General features: G+C 38.9%; 1 protein-coding gene across 2 annotated transcripts in view; it reads left to right on the top strand.

Annotated features, from left to right (window-relative positions):
- The window catches only part of Slc25a21 (solute carrier family 25 member 21), a 490,501-nt gene that overhangs the window by 38,912 nt on the left and 429,993 nt on the right, over nucleotides 1-21,596 (top strand). The window contains exon 2 of one of the 2 annotated variants that reach the window (XM_085830388.1): nucleotides 6,273-6,351. The exons of the other annotated variant lie outside the window; for it this stretch is intronic. The gene's annotated coding sequence lies outside the window, so the exon portion shown is untranslated. The remainder of the gene's footprint in view (nucleotides 1-6,272; nucleotides 6,352-21,596) is intronic. 2 annotated transcript variants of the gene reach the window in all.

Raw genomic sequence — 21,596 nt, 5'->3', positions numbered from 1 at the left:
TTAGTTAAGCTCAGTTCATCTCCTGGGATTTTATTTTCTACCATCTTTCTTCTAAGTAGAACAGGAGAGTACTCTAATGAATCTTTTATTAAATCTGCTATAGAAGACTACTATTAAATTACTCATCGGCAGACGTCTAAGAATGCCAGCTTAAGGCACATATAGAAAACAACTTCTAAAATAAAACTGGGGCCAACTCTAAAATGCAGCGAGAGGTATGTTTATGATGTGATTATTTTCCTACGGCCTTGACAGGAAGAATTAACCTACATTCCCCGTCCTCAGTACCCTTTACTGAGCCGCATCGAATGGTAAATGAATTTGCTCTCTGGGAATACACTTCAAGTTTTCTTCCCTTTGAGGGAGAGGGCACTAGGATACTGCTAAGAAAGAGACTTTCTCCAGGGCTGATGCTCTGAAGAACTGTTTAGATGATGAGGAATTATTTACTTCCTCTCTCTCAGACCCACGGTTAAGCCTGCATTCCAAACCGAAGGGGAGGAAACGAGTGAACAGGAGGAGTAACAGTGCTCTTTGTCAATAGTCAAAAGGAATTGAGCAGTGCAATTTTAAGGCTGTAAATGACTGGAGAAAAAAAAAAGAAAGAAAGAAAGAAAAAAAAGAACACTACCGTGTTTATCACCAGGTCTTAGTAAGTTGTTTTTAAATGTGTAAGCCAAGATTAGCAAAGCAAGCTGCCATTGCCTAAGGACCTGAATGGCATTTGGAACAGCACCCAGTTCTGCAAGTTGTGTCTGAAACAGTTGTCCCTACCAGGCTTAAAAGAAGTACTTGAATGCATGAAATTGAAAGGTTTTTGAAATCTGGACAATTAAATAACATACACAAAAGATGTATAAGTGTTTAGTTTGGTTATCATAGATTGCAAGATTTTCTTTTGTATCTTACCTTTTATATGTTTAAAATTATTGTTGAAATGTTATGTGACAAATAATTTATGGATTTAGCTAAGCCAGCCATCCTGTTTGGTTTCCAACATAAGGGAAGGACCCAACAACAACATCTTCATTTCATATTGTTCCGATAAATTGAATGATATTATTTTTTTTTAACCAAAAGGAAATTTCTTCTGGACTCTTTGACTGTAGGTTTTGATCACAAACTTTGAAAATGAGAACATAGCTATTATTTTTTATTAAAAAGATATGTTCTGGTTAGTTTGGAAGGGCCTGACAAGCCAAGGCTTCCAACAGCATGTCCAAAACCTTAAAATGTAGTGCTGAAGTTAGAGGGAATAACATACTTTTTCTAGTACGGATGTGTATTAAGTGTTGTAAGAGGCGTATAAAGTGGCTCTATAGGCATTGCTAGGAAGCAATTCCTAGCCTCAAATCTACAACTAATAGTAGGCTTATTAAAATTAGATACTGTGTGATTGATTTAGGTATGGACAGTCACTACCAAGCTTCCCTTGAGAGACAGGTAGAAGCTGGTGGTTGTCGTTTCTGTCATGTGCTATAATTGAAGCACGCTGTCTTACATGTAACACATAGTCTCTAACGTTTACTGATCATGCCCTTGCTTGGCGGTATGTAGATGCTCCCTCTCTCTCTCTTCTCCCTCTGCCCAGCCTCCCACCCCCGTGTGTGTGTGTGTGTGTGTGTGTGTGTGTGTGTATGTATGCATGTGAGTGCGTATCTTATACTTGGATTGAATTCATGGCCTCATGACAAGTGAACTGTCAACTAAGCTATATTGCTACCCCACTTTCTCTTTGAAATGCCTTAAATTGTCTTTTTTGTCGTATATATTTGTGTGTGTGTGTGCACATGAAAACAGGTCCCCTTGGAAGCTAGCAGAGGCTGTTGGATGCCCTGGAGCTGGAGTTGTGAACTACCATGTGGGTGTTGGAAACTGAGCTTCCGTCTTCTGGTAGAGCAATATACATCCTTAACCACTGAGCTGTCCTTCCAGCTTCCAGTTCCTCTTCAAAATTTCTCATCCTTTGTGTGTTCTCATACACACACACACACACACACACACACATATATATATTCCTGTTTTCTGTAAATAAATCTACAATATGAACCTCTGCATAGATTGCTGATACTTAACTTTTTTCAATGTAGTTTTTAAGCAGAAGAAACATTTGAAATCTTTAAACACTTTGGCTGGAGTGCTGAATTGTTATTGCAGTCATAGTACCTGAAGCACTCATTCATTTTTTAGCTCAGCTAAAATATGGTAGTTTTGCAATGTGAGTAACCTTATGCTTTGCAGAGTGAAGCAAGTGAGTAAACTGGATGGTTTAGCCAGTCATTAGCTGTTCTGTTATTTTTCAGTCCTGGTGAGGATGAATGATGTCATCTGCATAATCTTCCTTAACTCCTTCTTCAACTGCTTAAATAGGGAGATAGCAAAATCAGATCCTTCTGGGAGGAGTTAACCCCTGTTGAGACCATGAACTTGAGTCTGTTAATTTCTGCATCAGGTAAAGAAACCACGTGAGAGTCCTTACATTCTTTTTCTCTTTCCTTTTTCTAGCTTAATAACCTGTCCTGCACTTTCCATGTTGGGTGCAGTAGAGGCTCATGTGTATCCGAGTTGATGTATGAAAGGGAGACAAAATTCCATGGAGTCGTTCAAATGTGCATTGTCTCCTCTGGAAGTTAGTGACGTGGAGAACTGACAAGGACCCGTCCTGTTTTCAATACTCTGTAGCATCAATTCTTGGCAAAGTTCAGTGGGACCTTGGCAAGGCTCACTTCCCAGACCTGGGCTTCATTATGGTGTATAAAGAGTCACCTCTCTTAGCTGGGCTTGTCTGGATATAGCCCCAGGGAAAAGACGCCAGAGAGTCTAGGACACTGGGGCTTAAAGACACTCTCCGAGATTGAGCGGTCAGAGGACGAGTGTTAGCCAAAGGCTTGATGATATGCTGGTATCTGGCCATCCCGCATTTGGAGCAGGATGCAGCTCTGGATAACAGCGTCATTGCCCCAGTTTCCTCTCAGCCATAGCAATCGCTCTGTTCTGCTGAAATGCCTGTCATGCTTAGATGGCTTGCATGACACAACTTTACCTAACCCTTTTTTTTTTTTTTTTAGCATGGCATAGAAACTTGACTTATACAGAGGGAGAAACACTGAACTTCTTATACTTAAATCCAGGAACGAAATCCAACAAGATTCTCTCCATAACAGGAACTTAGGCTGCGTTGGCCCTCATTTCTGTATGGTGACAATGAGAGTGGAACTTGGTGAAGTACTGATAATGTGAAATTAAACAGATTGTTTACTCACTGTTAGAAATAGCATGTCTTATTAGAGCAACCTCAGAGGACCATTACAGAAATGATTTAAGAATTTGGACAGCAACAAATAATAGAGTCTAATAAAACTAGATTTTTTTTATCTTTAAAGCTTCTAATATACTTGGTCTATTTAGAAAGCAAACACATTTAATTGTTTCCATTATTAACTATGTCTAGTGAGTTCAGCCTTTAGTTGCTGTGTAAATCTATGGCTCCTAGTTGCATTGCTTTGTTTCAAACATCATTTCAAATTAGAGCTTAATGTGGTTTGAAGGTCTTGCCAGAATCCTCATCCTGCTTTTGTCTGAGGCTGGTTGATTACTTTTATCTTTTCCAGCTTATGAATGCCAATATGCTTAGAAGAAGGCAAACCCAGCCCCGAGACCATTTGTCATCACACATTGATTGTTACTCTGTGTTTTCTTATGGCATACAGGAAGAAAGCCAAAGGCCTGAAGGAAAATGCAAGGTCAAGAGCCTACACATTTTTGCTACATCACAATGTTTGCCTATTTTTTTTTCTATACCATTTAAATGGCTTTCTACATAGTTTATTAAAAAATATGTGTATCCTTTTCAATGTTGGACTAAAATAGCTTTTAGATATCTCGGTAGCAAATGCCCATGAAAATAAAATACACCAAATGAAAGAGAGGAGCTGTGTTAGTTAGTTACTATTCTCCTGCTGTCACAAAATCTTATAAAATCAACCTGAGGAAGGGTTACATTTGGCTCCCAGTTTAAGGGGATACAGTTTCCTCTCGGTGTGGGAAGCACAGCCGTGGGGGTGTCAGTACTCAGGAAATAGAGATAAAGGCCGGTGTCCAGCTGGCTTTCTCATCTCTCTAGTTTTTATTCTGGTCAGGGACCCAGCCCATGGGTGGGGCTTCTAACATTCAGGGAGATATTCCCTTCTCAGTTCATCTTGTCTGGAAACACCTTCACATAGACATTCAGACCAGTGTCTCCTAGGCGACTCCAAATCCAGTCATATGGATAATGGAGATTAGGCATTTCAAGGCATAGTTTTAATCATTGCATGCATGTAATATTCTCCAAAGTACTAGAGAAAGCTTCTGCAGAAACAAATCAATTTCAATGATAAAATACAGTCATTTTTGCATATTTACATAGGCTGTAGGCACTGAGCCTCTGCACACCTGGTTGGTGTGCACAGTCTTTTTTTTTCATTTTTTAATGAGATATTTTCTTTATTTACATTTGAAATGTTATCCCCCTTCCTAGTTTCCCCTCTGAAAATACCCCATGCCCTCTCCACCTCCCCCTGCTCCCCAACCCATCCACTCCTGCTTCCTGGCCCTGGCATTCCCCTATACTGGGACATAGAACCTTCACAGGGCCAAGGGCCTCTCCTCCCATTGATGACTGACTAGGTCATCCTCTGCTACATATGCAGCTAGAGTCATGGTGATCCATTCACTCCCTCTCTATTTCATTGTCGAGAGGAATGGGATTAAAGAGTGTAGAACATAGTTGTATTTCATGCTTAATAAATTTCCATACCACACTCAACCACTAAATAGAATATCCAGGCAGAGCTATTTGTCATAACAAAAAGGTAATTTTAGCTGCACATAGTAGGAAAACAGCACATACCCAGAGTACTGTGGGACTGCAGTGTATGATTTCAGATTCCTGCTAAGATTTCTTTGGGCTTTTGAAATATGACCTACCTGAAATCTCCACAGAAACCCTCAAAACCATTTTACAAAGCTTTCTTAGTGTGACCTGACACTCTAAAACCCAATCTAGAGTTAAGACTCCCTGAGGATTTTAACCCCTGGAACAAAAAAGGCAGAGACCCTTAATGACCACTGTCTTTCTGTGCCTGTTTCTTTTACTTTCCTTTTGTAAGTAATTAATTAGGTAGGAAAAAAAAAACCTGTCTACTTGTTAGGGTGAAATCTAAGCTCTTGTTCCAAGGAGACCCTAAAATGTACCGGATCAGGAAAGGAAGAAGGCATTTAGGAGTTTCAGCCATAATTCAAGAAATCTATATTCTAATATTATCTGGCTCTCCCTAGAATATAATTCTCAGTTGCACAATAAAAGGTGAGTTATACCACTATATTCTCATCCCAACCTGAGTTGCAAAGGGGAGCGAAAACATCCTATTAATCATGATAGGACTAGAAATCAATTACACCGCTACCTTTCACACCCTGTGGTCTGGAGCTTTGTCATGAGACCACAGATTAAGTAATAAGGACTTTTGGATAGGTAGTTTGAACATAGCTTTGCGGATACGTAGTGATGAATATAGCTAAATGTGAGAGACAATGGAGAACATGTCACTGTGAGGAAGATGGAAGAAAGGAAGGGAGGGAGGGAGGCAGGGAGGGAGGAAGGGAGGGAGGGAGGGAAGAAGGAAGGAAGGAAGGAAGGAAGGAAGGAAGGAAGGAAGGAAGGAAGGAAGGAAGGAAGGAAGGGCGGGCAGATAGCTCTTTGAAGAACTATGAACTCTGCTGAAGTGCTGTGAAATGTCCGATTTTCCTTCATTTCTTTTCCTTTTATAACTCCCCTCTCCATTCTTCCTTCTGCTTGTTTGTTTTGAGACAGGGTCTCTCTATGTAACTCTGACTGTCCTGGAATTCTACGTAGACCAGATGGCATCAAACTCACAGGAGATCTGCCTGCCTCTGCCTCCCAAGTACTGGGATTAAAGGCCAGTACTCTGCGAGATGTGCTTGAAAATTTTATGCATACACCAGTTATATTTGGGTTTCTTTAGAGGAGAATGAACTGGAATAGATAAGAAGTATTACAGTTATTACAATAAATTTGTTCTTTATCATCGATACTGTTATTCAATTCTCTGGTTCTCAATCTAGAAGTGAGTAGTAGTAAAATAACAGACACTTTCTGGAGTGAGGTTCTAGCAAGCAGAGCATGGTTGTATTGAGACAGGGCCTTCACTTCATCCTTTCCTGTCCGAAACTCTGAACCTCATACAGTTGTGGGATTACTCTCTTTGTAGATTCTCTTTGCTGTCCACCTGGACTCACAGAAATGACCTTGGCTGTTCTGAAGCACAGTAGCTTGCAGTCTGGAACAAGGTACTTGAATCCCCGTTCTCATTTCAGCTACAGCATGGTCACCACGTCAGTTTCTCAGGTACACTGCATTAGCAAATTTTGGTCAAGAAGGGATTCTCATCCTATGCAAAGTTTAGTCTTTCTTTTGAAGCCAATATTAAGGATTAGAGAAGTTTTCAAAAGTTTAAAGCGTTTACATCTTTTTCTTAGGCTAGATTTTCTTCTCATTATAATGTATGTTAAATTTTTCTACAAGATCCTTCCATTAGTGATTTCATTGGTGTTCTTTAAAAACTGATTGGTATGTGTTTTTTCTTTTTTCTTTTCTTTTCTTTTCTTTTCTTTTCTTTTCTTTTCTTTTCTTTTCTTTCTTTCTTTCTTTTTCTTTTTTTTTTTTAATTTTTTGGCTATATACTGGCTTGGCATAGAAGAAACCAAACTCTTCCCAATAGTTTTAGTCTCCCTTCAACCAAGTTATACGTAACTGTTAGGCCAGCTTCTGTTCCTTCATTATGAATACTGTATCTAATTGTTAATATGTGTAGTTCCATAGAAGAAAAGAAAACCATTGCTCTGAATTCAACTGTAAGAATTATCAACAATATGGTAAAATAACTCATAAAATCATGATTGTGGGGAGATGTTATATGGGTAGAACCGACTCTGTCAAGGGGAGCTTGGCCTGGAGAGAAATCCATAAGAAGTCACACTGTCACCCACCCTTCTGAGCTTTTTCCTCCTTAAGTCAGCTTCTGCACCGTATCTTTATTATAACTTCATGTCTGTCATACTGATTTCTTTCTGCAAAAGCAAAGAACATGAACACTTCATATATGAACATTTCATACATATGAATAATTGGAAGGGCTTGTCTATTCCTTATCTATTCCCTGTTTCACGTAGGCTCAGCTCACTCACCTTCTTTCTGTAAGCCTGTCAGGTAATTTTGGTAAATAGCAGAATTGCCTTCATTTTAGTATCTTGTTTTGCATTTAATAATAAAACAAGTACTCTAGGGACTAGTTTTCTGGCTAATTCATGCTTGTGCAAACCACTGCAACCTCCTGACATAGAACATAAGTCATACCAGTTCAGAGGAAATGAACTGTTTGGCTCCCTAGGGTATGATTAGAAAGTCTGACACAGCATTCACAGGCTATTGCTTTACCATAATTAGACATTTTTTTTCACAGGTATGAAAATGGTTCTCATGGAAAAGCACATGTCAACATAAAGTCAAAAGCTATGGTTCCAGAATACCATGATGTTAAAAAGACTAACCAGGAAGTGTTTTTTAACTACACACACACACACACACACACACGCACACGCACACACACACACACACATGATTTTGCTTTGACATGAAATCTCAAGTGACGTTAATAATGTCACATCTCAGAGAAACAAAATTTGTACTTCTTCCTCATTAAATGGTATTTAAAATTGTTTCTTTATAACATCCGCTGGTTACCCACAGGAAAAAGTAGTCAACTATTCGACAGTTTCACAATTTACAGAAAGGTTCAAAGACCCCCAAATATATTTCACCTCTTCCCATTATTTCCGATTCTGGATGCTTCAAGAACCATGAGAAAACCCAGGCCTATAGCAACCACATGACTTGTTAGCTGTTGGAGCAGTTAGTAAGTAGATCTAAAACTAGCACACAGGGCACCCTGCTGTGCAGAACTAGTTGCTTTCAGAGAAAAGTTTCAGGTAAAGAGAAAATGGAATTTCAAAAAGTCAAAATTGCTTTGCTCTCTCTTGGCTTTCTGTATCTTTGGCTTTCATTTTATTGACTAAGAGGTCCATTTTCGCTGGAGCTAGACAAGGAAGAGAATGCCAAAAACCGGCACTTGCTGCTTTTATATGACAGTGGTTAGTGTTTTTCTGGTTCCTCTGCTTCAATCTTGTTTCTCTTGTTGCCTCAGGGGGTTTATTTCTTAACTGAAAGCTCTTGGACCAGTTATTTAACCTCCCTTGCTTCCATTTGTCCGTGAATTAGGGATAATGATGATAATTCATTATGTAGTTGTGTATATGGATTGAATGAACAGCATAGAATAGTACGAAGTGTTTAGTATGGATCGTATGTATTTGGTCAACTAAATATAAATGCTGACTATGATTATTATTTTTTAATATAGGAAAACCTTAAAGAACACTTTATGTTCAAAGAGCACTTTCCTAAATTGGTTATTAAACTATAATTTTGCCTACATTGTATTGTGCTTTGAATGGTCATTGCTGCAGTTATGAATGCCTAGATTAGTGCAATTGGGTGATGTATAATTTTTAAGAATTATTTTTATTTTATATATATGAATTTTTCATGCCTGCTGTTTCTGGGTCACTAATATGCAAGAGCTCACAGACCAAACAGGTCACAGAGTAGTCAGACGGGCAGTTGGACCCTCCATGGACTTCCTAAAATATTAGCAGTTAGTGTGGCATTAAGGTTGAGTACACAAGAGCTCAAGTCAGTTTTACTTAGAGCAGACTCAGGCTTGGTAGCCTCTTACCTATGTTGTCTTGAGCAAAACAATGATTTCTCTAAACCCTAATGTCCTTATCTGTAAATGTGGTCAGAAGTGGGGTGGTTGCAAAATAGTTATCTGTTTTATGTGCATGATTGATTACATAATGCATCAAAATCTCAAATCATAGTTGTTCAGTATGTGATGTGAGTTAAGTTTGTGCTTTTAGCCATAGAGATTTTTGCATTATTTTTATAAAATTAAAATATTTGTTCATGAAATAGCTTTTGGGAAAAAAAAACAAATTATTTTTATCCATTTTTCAATGCTTTAAACCTTCACACTGGTTTTAATTCCCTGTCACAGTTCATTCAGATGGCACTGATAAAATCTCTTCGATTTGATAATTTTGTGAAAAGCAGAAATTTATTCCTCATAGTTCTGAAGGTGGAGAAGGCTGCAGTTGAGATAACAATGGATTTATGGATTGGTCAGGGTTGCGGATAAATGGCATAATCTTGCTGAGTCTTCAAATAGTGGAAATGGAAAGCACCCTCCCTCCGGTTCTTATACCATTTATGAGGACCTCACGAATGACTTAATCATCTTCCCAAGGACCTCTATCTCTTCCTACTATTTGGTACACAAAAATATTCACACCTCAATGTTCTTGTAAACAGTGACTATTTAATAATTTAAATGTTAACATTTCTAACAAAATAAATGCATTACTATTCTGATAATAGAATCCAATGATTTCAGAACCCCCTCTGTGTCCATTCTTAGTTGGAGGAATTGGTCATTGGATGACCTACTCTGGATGTAGTGATGTTCCATGTAACAGATCTGATATGTACCCCTCCCTATCTGAATATGTACCATTCTCCTTCCAAGAGAGCAGTCTAGCTTTTACGTTGGTAAAACTAAAAGTCTGGCTTAGGGTTAGTTGTGGCTTGCTTTGTAATGAATATGAGTGGGAGCTAAAGACCGTGAGAGTGCTCTGGAAAAATTGCAAGAGCCTGATAAGTCCTTTATAACTGAGGGAAGTTATGGGAGATGCATCTTTGCTGTGTTTGGACATCCATGTATAATCACTGAACATTTCAGAATGCTGTCCTCATTTTTTACTGTTAGAGCTATACTTCAAATATTGGATGGAAAGCAATACATTTATATCCTCCTAATAATAAATCTTTGCTTCTTAACTTAGTTAATATAATTATCAAAATATGGATCATAGTTGATAACTGGCTCGTCTCAACAACTTATAAATAAGTGGTCTTTGATATGAGACTAGGCTGTCACTGTCTCCATTGTGAAATTTAGGGCTTTGGGGTAGTCAAATTAGCATGAAGAGCCTGGTTGGTTATATAGAAAGCTAGGGACAATAACTTGAGTTTTGAAGCAAGGACACTGAAAACAGTATTTGAATGTATCTTGGAAGTATCTGAAAGCTGTATCTCCTGTGTACTCTTTAATGTTGAAACAGTGACTCAGTTTCTCCAAGCCTTCATCTCTTCATAAGCATAAAAAATGACCCTGCCCATTGAAATAGTTTAATGAAATGAAGTAATATTTTACTAGAGCTAGAAACACAGTGGTGCTCTGTGGAGACTCTTTTCATTTTGAAGCCAAATCCAGACCATGCTTTAGATTTTGCCTAAATCCCTGATACAGGCTCTTGTGGTATTTAGAATCCATCAGTCAGTTCGGGACCAGGACCAGTTTAGAAGGCAAGAATCAGAAACCTCAGCTGTACATAATTTAGTGTAATCTCTTCAAATCCCTTACCCTCAGGGGAGAGGAAGCGACATGCTTGTCTTCCCTCCTCCTCCTCCTCTCCCTCCTCCTCCTTCTCCTTCCCATCCTCACCTTCCTCATACTCCTCCTTTTCCTCCTCCCTCCCGCCACCCCTAGCATTTAGGGTAGGATAAAAGATCCATTTCCTCCAGCACCTTCTTTCATACAGCACCTTGTACGCACATCCCTCCCTCACCAGGTGGGCACTGCCTTTTACCCTTCTATAATGCTTGTCATAAATATTGCTGAAATCTACATTGTGTTACTAAGTATCATTGTTTGGCTTTGATGAACACTGTAGCTCTTCTAGAAGATGAGCAAGATAGTTAAAATGGTTGGATCGGGTTCTAAAGTTATTATTTGACCTATGGCCTCTCTTCTGGTAGGATTTTTAGGAATAATAATGCCATAGCTCTGGGTGGTAAAAGAACAAGGCAAAGTTCTAGAAAAAAAAGCTACGTGTTCTTTACATAAAACAAAACCAAAAAAATTCCTTTAAAGAAACAGTTTTTTTTTTTTTTTACTAACAAGCCCTGTAATTCTCATATAGATTTAGATTATTTTTCAATAATTTTATATAACTATAGGCCTCATGACACTTTGGTCAATGACAGGGTACAGATGACAGTGGTGCCATGAAATGAGAGTGGAGCTGAGAAGCCTGGTGAGCTAATTTCATCTCAGCTGTTGTAGCAACAGTGAACACTGGACCACTTATGCTCAGTCAGTGCTGACATAAATAAACTTACCAGGCTCCAGCTTAGGAAATGAGCAGTGTGTACAATTATGCGGGCCATCTATCTGATAATAATGAACAACTGTGTTACTGATCTATGTATTTACTCTGTTATATCTTTCCATAGTCCTTATATTTTTTTTTAAAAAAGATTTATTTATTCATTTATTTTCTACATATGAGTACACCACCATTACACTCTTCAGACACACCAGAAGACAGACGCCATTACGGATGGTTGTGAGCCACCATGTGGTTGCTGGGAGTTGAACTTGGGACCTCTGGAAGAGCAGTCGGTGCTCTTAACTGCTGAGCCATCTCTCCAGCCCTAGTCCTTATATTGTATTTCTAAAAACTTAACACTACCTGCCTTATGCAAGTATTTCAGAAGATTTTATTTATTGTAGGAGATGGTAGTCTCATGAATGTTATTGTCCCTAAAGACCTCCCAGTAGCCGGAAATAGAGGTGTAAGGATGAAAGACCATGACATTGACAATCTTCACCTTGTGCAAGCCTAGGATAATGTGTGTGCTGTGTCTTATTTTAAAAAACAAAACAAAACAAAACTTTAAGATGTAGAAAAAGAAAACTTAAAATAGGAAAAAGTGGAACTCGTCACAAGCACAGTGGGAGAGTACGTGCTTTAACACCAGACAGCTTGAGCCCAGCAGAGAGAAAAGTAAAAATAGAATTTTGTAGACTCAAGATAGAAAGAAAAGAAAGATTTTCATGCATTTACTTGCTTTAAGCAGTGTTATTAGAACTGAATCACTAGTTAAAGGAGATTGAAACTCGATAAAGTACCATACAGGAACGTTTATTACCAAAGAACAAAAGTATTTTGTTTTGAATTTGGTGCAGCCTAAGTGTAGTGCTTCCTCCCCACTCCCAGGCTACCTAGGAGGAACTGCGGGACCTCCAATAGCTGTTCATGGACCGTGCATCTCATATCTGCGCCAAGGTCAACGTTTGTATCATAGTTTTGTAGCTTCTGTATGACTAGATGCATTTATTTTATTGGCAATACTTATTTTTTTAAACCTGTATCTTATGAATGACAGGCAAGATCTATGTTCCCAGACACTTATATTGTGTTCAGATACACTTACACTCACAACTGTGCTAAAAATGCCAGCAGTATTTAACACAGTAGCATGCAGTAGCCGATAACTTACCACTCAGGTGTATATTAGGCTATAAACAATATAGGTTTTTTAAAAAAGATTTATTCCATTTATATGAATACACTGTAGATGTCTTCAGACACACCAGAAGAGGGCATCAGATCCCATTACAGATGTGGTTGCTGGGAATTGAACTCCGGACCTCGGGAAGAACAGTCAGTGCTCTCAACCTCTGAGCCATCTCTCTAGCTCCTACTTGGTGGGTCTTTGCAAGCCTACTCTTTGCACAGTGGTGAAATTGACTTTTAAAGCATTTCCATAGACATTTGTATTATTAACTTTTGAGTATATTTGAATATTACTTTAAAGCTTGATTGATCAGGTAATTATCTTGTCTATTGTCATAATGAGTGCATTATAAAATGTACCACTATAAAGAAGTGCTTTAGTCTTTGTTTCATGGATGAGTATTTGACATGTGAAGAGATACACATAAAGGTTGTGATAAAGTTAATAAAAGTAAACACTGGGAGAAATTTACAAAGAAAGAAATAAAAAACGCCTGTAGTTAACTCATTACATACTTCTGTCTTTTGTTTCTACTGGGTTCCTCTAAATATGAGAGGATTTGTGAAATAGCAATTAGATCTATGTGGTTCTATAATCTGTTTGCCTTTTCATTTTATCATTATATTTTAATTTCACTTTAAAAACCTTGAAAACCTTCATTTACAATCCACCTTTATTCAACACATTTATTGAACTGGCTTTTCAGAATTTAAATATCAATTGTTTACATATCAGTACTTCTGTTTTCTACTCATCACACTGGGATAGGTGTCTGGGTTTTAAAAGCATGATCTGGAACTTTTCATTGGTGACCTTAGCCCAGATCCTCACGATGCTCTGCAGTCACCTAACAGGTAATGCCTTGCATGGAAGGTGACTTTATTCCTTTAGCATCTCGAGTATCTGTGTGCCCACACAGAGTCAGACAAGCAGGCTTCGGAAAAGTCAGAAACAGGAAGATGTGAGCCTGCTCATCTCCATCTGCCCTGTCCACGATGCTCAGAATGGGAAACTCACCAGTGAGCGACACAGTTCCACCTCAGTCTGAAGCAAGACCAATTCAGTGACACATAGCTGTCAAGCATCTAACCTGGGCTTGCTTCTAGGAAGACAAAGGAGACTGTGGCATGTACTGTGGGCTTTAGGGATCACAGTCAGACATGGCATAAAAAGAATGGTTATGTTGAAGAATAGAAAATGTGACAGAGGATGTGAAGAACTGTAAGGAGAGAAGAAGCCTTCCTAGAGGAGGTGGCACTTGCGCAGGGATGGATATTGTTACCAGAGAGCCAAGAGGCAAGGGGAATTTGTCCACAAGGCTTCTCTTTACATTTGGGAGTTATAGTGCTGTGTGTCCCCTGTTAAAGCATAAAAAGAGAAGTGTAGGATTTATAGTAAGCGAGGCCTAGGTTTTTATTGATCATGTGACTTTGGGTACTTTTTTTTTTTTTTTTACTTCTGAATCTGGAAATGTAGGGAAAAGGTTAAAGGAGGTACATAGAGGCTTCCAGCACAGAGCCTAGCATCCCTGGTGAACAACAGCAGGAACTAACACTTTGTTACATGACTAAAAACAGGTAGTTTACATGGAAGAGTGTCTTAAAGAGGGGAAAGTCCTGACGAGGTCTACCAAATGAATGAGGATTAAAAGTCAGCAGAAACCCATCCTCCTGGAGTTCCAATTTCATCTGCAGAGGCCAAGAGTGAGAGCCCTTAAAAAGACTCTGGAGGATTATTGAGACAAGTGCCTTGTTTCAAGGGAGTACGCTTGATGTGTTAAATGTAAACTACCCAGAAGCAAATGGATTAAATTTCCTTTCAGCAATGCATGGCTTAGATGTTAAGGGGGAAGAAACCTGTAAATGGAGGAGTCCACAGTCAGGAATGGCTGGTCACCTCTGCGGCGCACAGAAGAGGTTAAGAAACACTTCCGGTGAGGAGGAGGAGGAGGAGGATCAGGGACAGGATACATCCTGCTTTAGTCCAGCTTTGAGAATCACGTGACCATCACAGGTTTAAAAATATCCAAGATCCATGAAATGAATCCTGTGAAATCATGGCTGGGAAGAGCCATCTTTTCCATGTGGATCCCACAGTTCAGAAGAACTCTTTTAGTTAAAGGAAAGCTAAAACATCTTTTGTAACGAGTCTGCTTGGGAAGAAATGGTTGGCATACCTTACATGATCAGCACCTTGAAGAACTGCTGTTTACCAAGATGAGATGAGCCAGGCCTGGTGGCACAGGCCTTTAATCTCAGAACTTAGGGGGCTGAGGCAGGTCTCTGTGAGTTGGAGGTCAGCTTGCTCTACAGGGTGAGTTCCAGGACAGCTAGGGCTACATAGTGAGACCCTGTCTCAAGAAATAAAAAAAGAAATAGATGATTAACTGGTCCACTTGACACCCCCTTGTGAGGTGGTGGCATAGCTTTTAGTAGGAGCCTCTTTTCTGAAGAAGTCCATACTTGAGGATAAAGCTCCTTGATCAAGGGTTCATCCTGAGCTGTTCTTCTTATGGCTGGCAGTGAAGGAAACAGAAATCATGGTTCATAACCTTCTTCTAGGACACACTGATATGACCCCACTGTCTTAAGACTGCCCACTAAGCATCTCAAAGGGGTTACCACCTCCCAATAGTGTTTGGTAGTGATTCTTCAACACATGGGCCTTTTGGAAGCATTTTACATGTACAGTGCAAGACCAAGCATGCTGCAGTGAGCACCTCGTAGGGAGGTATATATCTCTAGATGCACACATGCTTATGTGTGTGTGGACATGTCTGTAACTGACATGTTTGTGTATATGTGTGAGTATAAATTTCTTTATTTGTTGAAAGATTCATAAAAGCGGGATTCATGGCTCAAACATATTTATTCTGACATCCTGATATATGCTTCCAAATTTCCCTCTAAATTTTGCTAATACATGAAATATCAGTGTTTAAGTATCTTCCTATCCTTACCAAACTGCTCGCAGTCAAATGTTTTTTTTTTTTTTTTTTTTTTTTAATAAAAACATCATGTTAGCTAGGTAGTAATGAGATCTACTTATTTTTGAACTTGGTATACCAGATTGGACTAAGCAGTCTCCAAACTTGAGATCGTCCTGCTTCAGTTTCCCAGTTCTGGGATTCCAGGCATGTGCTCCTCTGGGCTGGCTGTTTGTTTGTTTGTTTACTTTATTTTGATTGTGACTGTGTTAGCTTCATCTGAGGAGCAGAGCAACTGATCCCAGCATAACGACCTAGAAAACGTGCCCTGCATCTGATTCAGAAAGTGGTCTTTAAAGTGTAAATTGCACAACCGACTCCACACTGTTATGAAGAAGAAACATTTTCTACGGTGTACAGTCATTTTAGTATGCCGCTAATGACATATTACAGCCATAGAAAAATAACTGAAACAGGAAAGCACATTCGGATGTGCGTGACCCTTGGATGACGGTGTTTTATGGGATAAAGCATAGTTTTCAAAATGACTAGAGTATCACACAGATTTCCCAAAGCTTTATGGCAGGCTAAAGAGAGAATATGAGCTCATTTCAGATGATGGAGCTTACTTAAAATGTTTACTAAGGTGAATTGAGTCCTCAGTTCCATCTCCTTATGATTTTTATTGATACATAATTATTGCACATATTTTTGGATACGGTGTGAGATTTCAGTACATGTATACAATGTGCACTGGTCAGAACAAGGAGATTGGTGCTCCCAGATCTCTACTGTTATCTCATATTTGGAGCCTTTGAGGTCTTCTCATAATTATGCATTAAAGGTAAATTTATTTTGTGGGGAGAAATGGATGGAATTTCACTACCTTGGAAAAAGCAAAGTCGATGGTGATTCTGTTGTTTGTTAAGGAAACCATGGGTTATTTTTCATTTCTCAATTATCCTCTATCCTTCCTTCCTTGAAGTCCTCTCTCGTCTGTCTTCTAAACAGTAGGTATGGCTGTTTTGAACAGGACATCTTTCTCCAGTGGATTTTTTTTTTTCTGCTAGGGGCTAATTACCAAAGCAGTTGGCCACCTGTGAAAGTAATTAGTCACTTGTCAGTTGTTCTGAGGTCAGGCAGTTGCAGTTACCATTCATTGTAATGTAGTCCTGCATCCACAAATAGTAATGCTTACTAAACCCACCAATAAAGCAAGGAAGGGCCGGGCTACTGCTTTAAAAATCTGGCTTGTTAATAAATGAAGCTTGAAGCTTTTGTGATACAGGTTTTATAAAGTAAGAAACTTGTCAATGAAGGAAATTACGATGAGTAAGTAAGTTCTTAATTAAGATAACTGTGGTGAGACCTCTATGGTGTGTTCCTGAGTGAGCAGCAGTGGTGCAGGACCCATCCTGCTAAGTCATTCTGTCACGACTGTGGTATGCTGTTTACTGGTCCACCTGAGAAACTGAAACCTGTTTTACTAAGTGAAGACAAGTATCCATCAGTGGCTGATATATGCCAGTCATGATGCCCTGAACTAAAGCATAAGGTGAGCAAAACATAATTCAATGAAATTATCCCCCTCCCATTTGTGTGTGCACACAGGTGTGCATGCCTGCATCCATGTATGCCTTTGCTTATGTTAGGAGCAGAAAGGAAACCAGCAGGTAAATACATTAGGGTTTCTTGGGTATAAGAAAAACAAAACTTTACCCAAGCTCTAAATAATTAACATGATTTATTAGCTATTTAATTGAAAAAATAGGGTGAAGAAATACGAACCCTTTTTAGCTGTGTAATCCCACCAAGGGCCCAGTTTCTTTCTCCCTTTGGCTTTCTATAATGCCTGCTTCATTCTGAGGCTGGGTCCTCAGGATCCGTCGCTACTGTAGGCCCATTTTGCTTGATGTACTCAGCAAATATCTCTGATATGTCATTTGCTCAGACTGAGTCTTGTCCTTGTTTTTGAAGGAATCACTGTGACCAAGGGGATGACATACACCAATCAGTTTTAAAGCCTGTATCCCCCTCGAAAATGTGTGAAGGAAGTCTGTGGCCATATACTTCATCAATTAACTTGCAAACACCCCAGTTCACAGTTAGGCTATGCCTTTTGCTTTTCTGAGAAAAACCTCAGACAACTGCAGAGGGGAATGTGAGGGGAGAATATATCCGTAAACGTCGTACGTGCAGTTGATATTCATATTCATAGATCCCATGGTTCTTAATTTACATCATCACGACCACCATGTCTCTCTCTGTAATGTCCAAATAAAGACTTGGGATGTTTCTTGGTTATTTACAATGTGCTGAGTAGTGAAAACCTTGAGCCATCTGATGTTGAACAGGATAGTGCATGGCTGTCTTCTCTCAGCTCCTGACCTTTCAAAGATCTGTTCAGCACCACATTCCTCTCATCTTTGTACTTGGAGCATGATTGCATTGCTTACAGAGACCTCCAAGTGTGCTGCTGAAGTGCTGTCTAGTGTGTCTAAATGTTAGACTATGTTGTTCCTTATAGGAACACCATGTGGTAGGGGAGCTTCACTCTCCAACATGCTGTAGTCCTGCAGTCGGTTGTGAGTTCTGTCTTGAAGAATCAACAATTCATTGTAAATAAGGTCCTTCACAGAGGGCCATGCATTAAATAAGGTTTTGGTTTGATTGAGTAAGAAAAATATTTGACCTGTGGCCCAGAGGAACTTTGCCTTCTATTTCTTCCGAGTAGTTCAGGAAGAGTTAACTCAGTGTTCATGGTGACTTTATAGAGACTGAAAGCATCAAAAAGCATGAGAATTAACCATCTGTCTGATGACATCTACACAACAGAGAAAATAATACCTTGGTTCACTGTCAGAGCCAGGATTTAAATATAGCACGTGAAGATAGACTAGTAATCAAGTTCTGTTTAGTCCCCGAGTTGAAAGGTAAGAGTTTGGAGTGTTTAGGTAATATGAAGGACCACACCTATCTGTCGCAAGCTGTTTCTTCATTGGGACCCTGCTGGTCACATCTCTGTCAATTTCTCTGTGATGGTAGAGCAGGATTTACAGCCTTCAGCTAAATATCCAGAGCTATGTAACACTAGCCTTGTAGGATGGGGCGAAAATTAGCATGTTAAAATCCACAGTCTTGTCGCAGACCACATTTTTACCTCCCTGTCCTTTGTCACATCCAAACCAACCAAAGCAAAGCTCTGAGCTGCAATGGGAGAGCAAGAAGGTCGATGCTCACACCTGGGTGCCACTGGGGCTGGATAGAGGGTGTCTTCAGGGTGCAGGGCTGTTAGCCTCCTTCTCTCGGACTTCCGTTACTCTAAATCTTGGGGCTGAGTTGCCAGCAGCAAGGATGCTGACTGAAAACTGTCACAGCAGCAATCATTACAGTCTGGGGCCAAGTTTGACTGCAACATATGTCTTCAATTTTAATAGCTCAGTTCCCCAGATGCCCTAAAGGAGAATATTGCCTGAGAAGGAGCTTTTCATGTAAGAATAATTTGTGTTAAGTAGCTCAGTGATCTGTTTGTTAGGTTAGAGCTGACAGTTTGTTTATATTTCTAAAGGGGTATGATGAATGGGGGAGAAGTTGATGCTAATTAGCCCAAATTGTTCCTAAGAATGTAGAGGCCTTTGCCAGTTTCATTGTTTCTGTTTCTTTGCACATTTTAAATAATTGAATGGAGCTCAGACCATTCATCATCATTTCAGGAAAGATGGAAATAAATGAATTTAGCAAAGGCCTTGCATGCGTGATGGAAGGTGTCACTTTAAAGGGCAATTAGATAAGACATCAACTTGGGCTGATGCAGACTAGTCTAACTCATTGGCATAAAATATCAAACATCAACGTTTTCATTTACTTCATTAATTATCTCTGTCATCATAGAAGGATATAGCTTTTCGATTTGAAGCCCCCTCCCAACCCCCACTTCCTTAAAGAAGTAGCTGTCTATACCAAATTGAGCCCTCAGCTTCTGGACAGAAAGGATGTGTGTCGACATCTCATATGAAATCTTCCTTCCATTCTGTGGCATCAAACAGCACAAAGCAAGTTGTCTGAAGATGAGGTCCACACCTGGCCAGGGTGATTTTGACAAAAGAAACACATGGGGCTTCATATAAATGTATGAATTGTACAGTGAGAGGCAACCTGCTAGTGAGGTGGTTTTTGAAGAATTCTCCTTTTCTTATTTCCCTATATGTTAGATTTCATAGTGATACAATCCGAATTCTAGGATATTGCTTCTGTGTTGACCCAACACCTCTGTGTAATTAAAGGAATATGAACGGATTATTTCATAAACATGTAGAAATATAAATATATATATGTTGTGAATGCATATATTGAGAGTGGAAATAAAATTGAACTAAATTTAGAAAGTTTATGACTTTTCCCCCTATATTTTATTCCTCTTTGAAAGACATTCTTTTTTAATTTATGCACATAAAATACCACAGGAAGAGATGGTATAAATTTGTGGACTGTGGAGAATGAGAGAACATTTTTGAATCAGAATCTTTAAAAGGGGTGAAATTTGAGTATGATTAAGTTAGGAAAAAGCCTCGCTTAGAGCGGAAGTCAGAGACTCTGTATACATTATGGGCATGTCATGGCTTTTAAAAAGTTATGTTAGACTTCTATACAAATTGTGAAGGAATTTGTATAACCCCAAACAAAATTCTGTGTGGTTCTGAACTCTTAAGTAGGAGAGAGACAAAGAGACAGAGACAGACAGACAGAGAGAGAGAGACACACACACACACACACACACACTGTGTGGGTGGAGGTGGAGGTGGGGGTCCGGGAGAGAGAATGAGTGAGTAGTGGAGTTAGAATTCTGGTCAGAAGCAAGCCTTACTGTTGGCGGCCTGGTCATTAGCACTGCCTGGGTGTTTTCTTGATCAGTAATTTTCTTGGGAGGAAATGATCTTATGACTTATGCTGTCTATGCCACGTTTGTGCATATATGCCCTGTAATTGGCATTTATTAAGGAGACCTTCAGTTTGATGGATGACTGTCAGAGCTGTGCTTGCTGGCTTTGAAGAACATTGATTTGCTTGAGTTTAGTTACATTAACTCATTAGAACTCTGCACTGCTTCAACCACTCTTTATTTACTTTCTCATAATTAAGATTTTTGAACAACTGATTTCAGAGGGTTGGCAGGAGCCCACTCTGCACTTGGAGATTTAGCCTGACAGACAGGTTTGCAACAAAATAAATATCCACATTAGGAACCTATAAGTTTTAAAAACAAGTTTTCTATTAACTAATTATAAATATAAAATGACTAATTATCTTTATACCATTAGTCACCTTGCTTCTAATTTCTTATAGTGAAAATCCTACAAAAATAATTTGTAAGAATAGTTTAAAATCAAGTTGCTTAAAATTAGAGCTTGTAAGTATCATGGTATATTAGCAACAATGTAAAAAAATAATTAGGAAAGTGAAAGATCATGTAATATAAAGACATAACCTAAAATATAATGTATACCAATATTTTATGTAAATAACCAAAGTAATGACCTCAATTATATTTTTAAAGTTTATTTTCATTTTTTTCAATTATATGTGCTGTAAAGGATAGGTGCATAAAAATACAGGTTCCCTTACACATCAAATGTGTCAAAGCTCCCTAGAGCCGAAGTTACTGAAGGTTGTGAACTACTTGACATAGGTGCCAGGAATTAAAAGAGATCATTTATAAGATCAGGATGCAGTCTGATACTGGTGAGCCGTATTTTCAGCCCCTCAATTGTATTTTTAAAGGTTAATAATAATAATACAATATTATACAATCATTATTGTGCGTATAATATATAATTATGTAATAATACTTTTTATATTAATAATTTATTGTCTGTGTATCTCTGTGTGTGTGTGTGTGTGTGTGTATGTGTGTGTATGTGTGTGTGTGCATGATGTGAGTCTAGGCTTTGTTCTTCCAGAGTGGGTCTGTGCATAGAACTCAGACTACCAGGCTTACACAGCAATTGCTTCTCCCATTTGACTGTTGCACCTGCTTCTCAACTGTATTTTAAATTTGATGATATGAAAATCACCTAAGCAGTGCTGACACAAAGTTAAAAGTCCTCCTTAGGTTTTTCTTTTGGGACCCCC

Source organism: Mus caroli, unplaced genomic scaffold, assembly GCF_978045245.1.
Source record: "Mus caroli unplaced genomic scaffold, Mus_caroli_1 scaffold_14, whole genome shotgun sequence".
Classification (NCBI taxonomy): Eukaryota; Metazoa; Chordata; class Mammalia; order Rodentia; family Muridae; genus Mus; species Mus caroli.
This window is presented reverse-complemented; position numbering and strand designations above follow the sequence as displayed.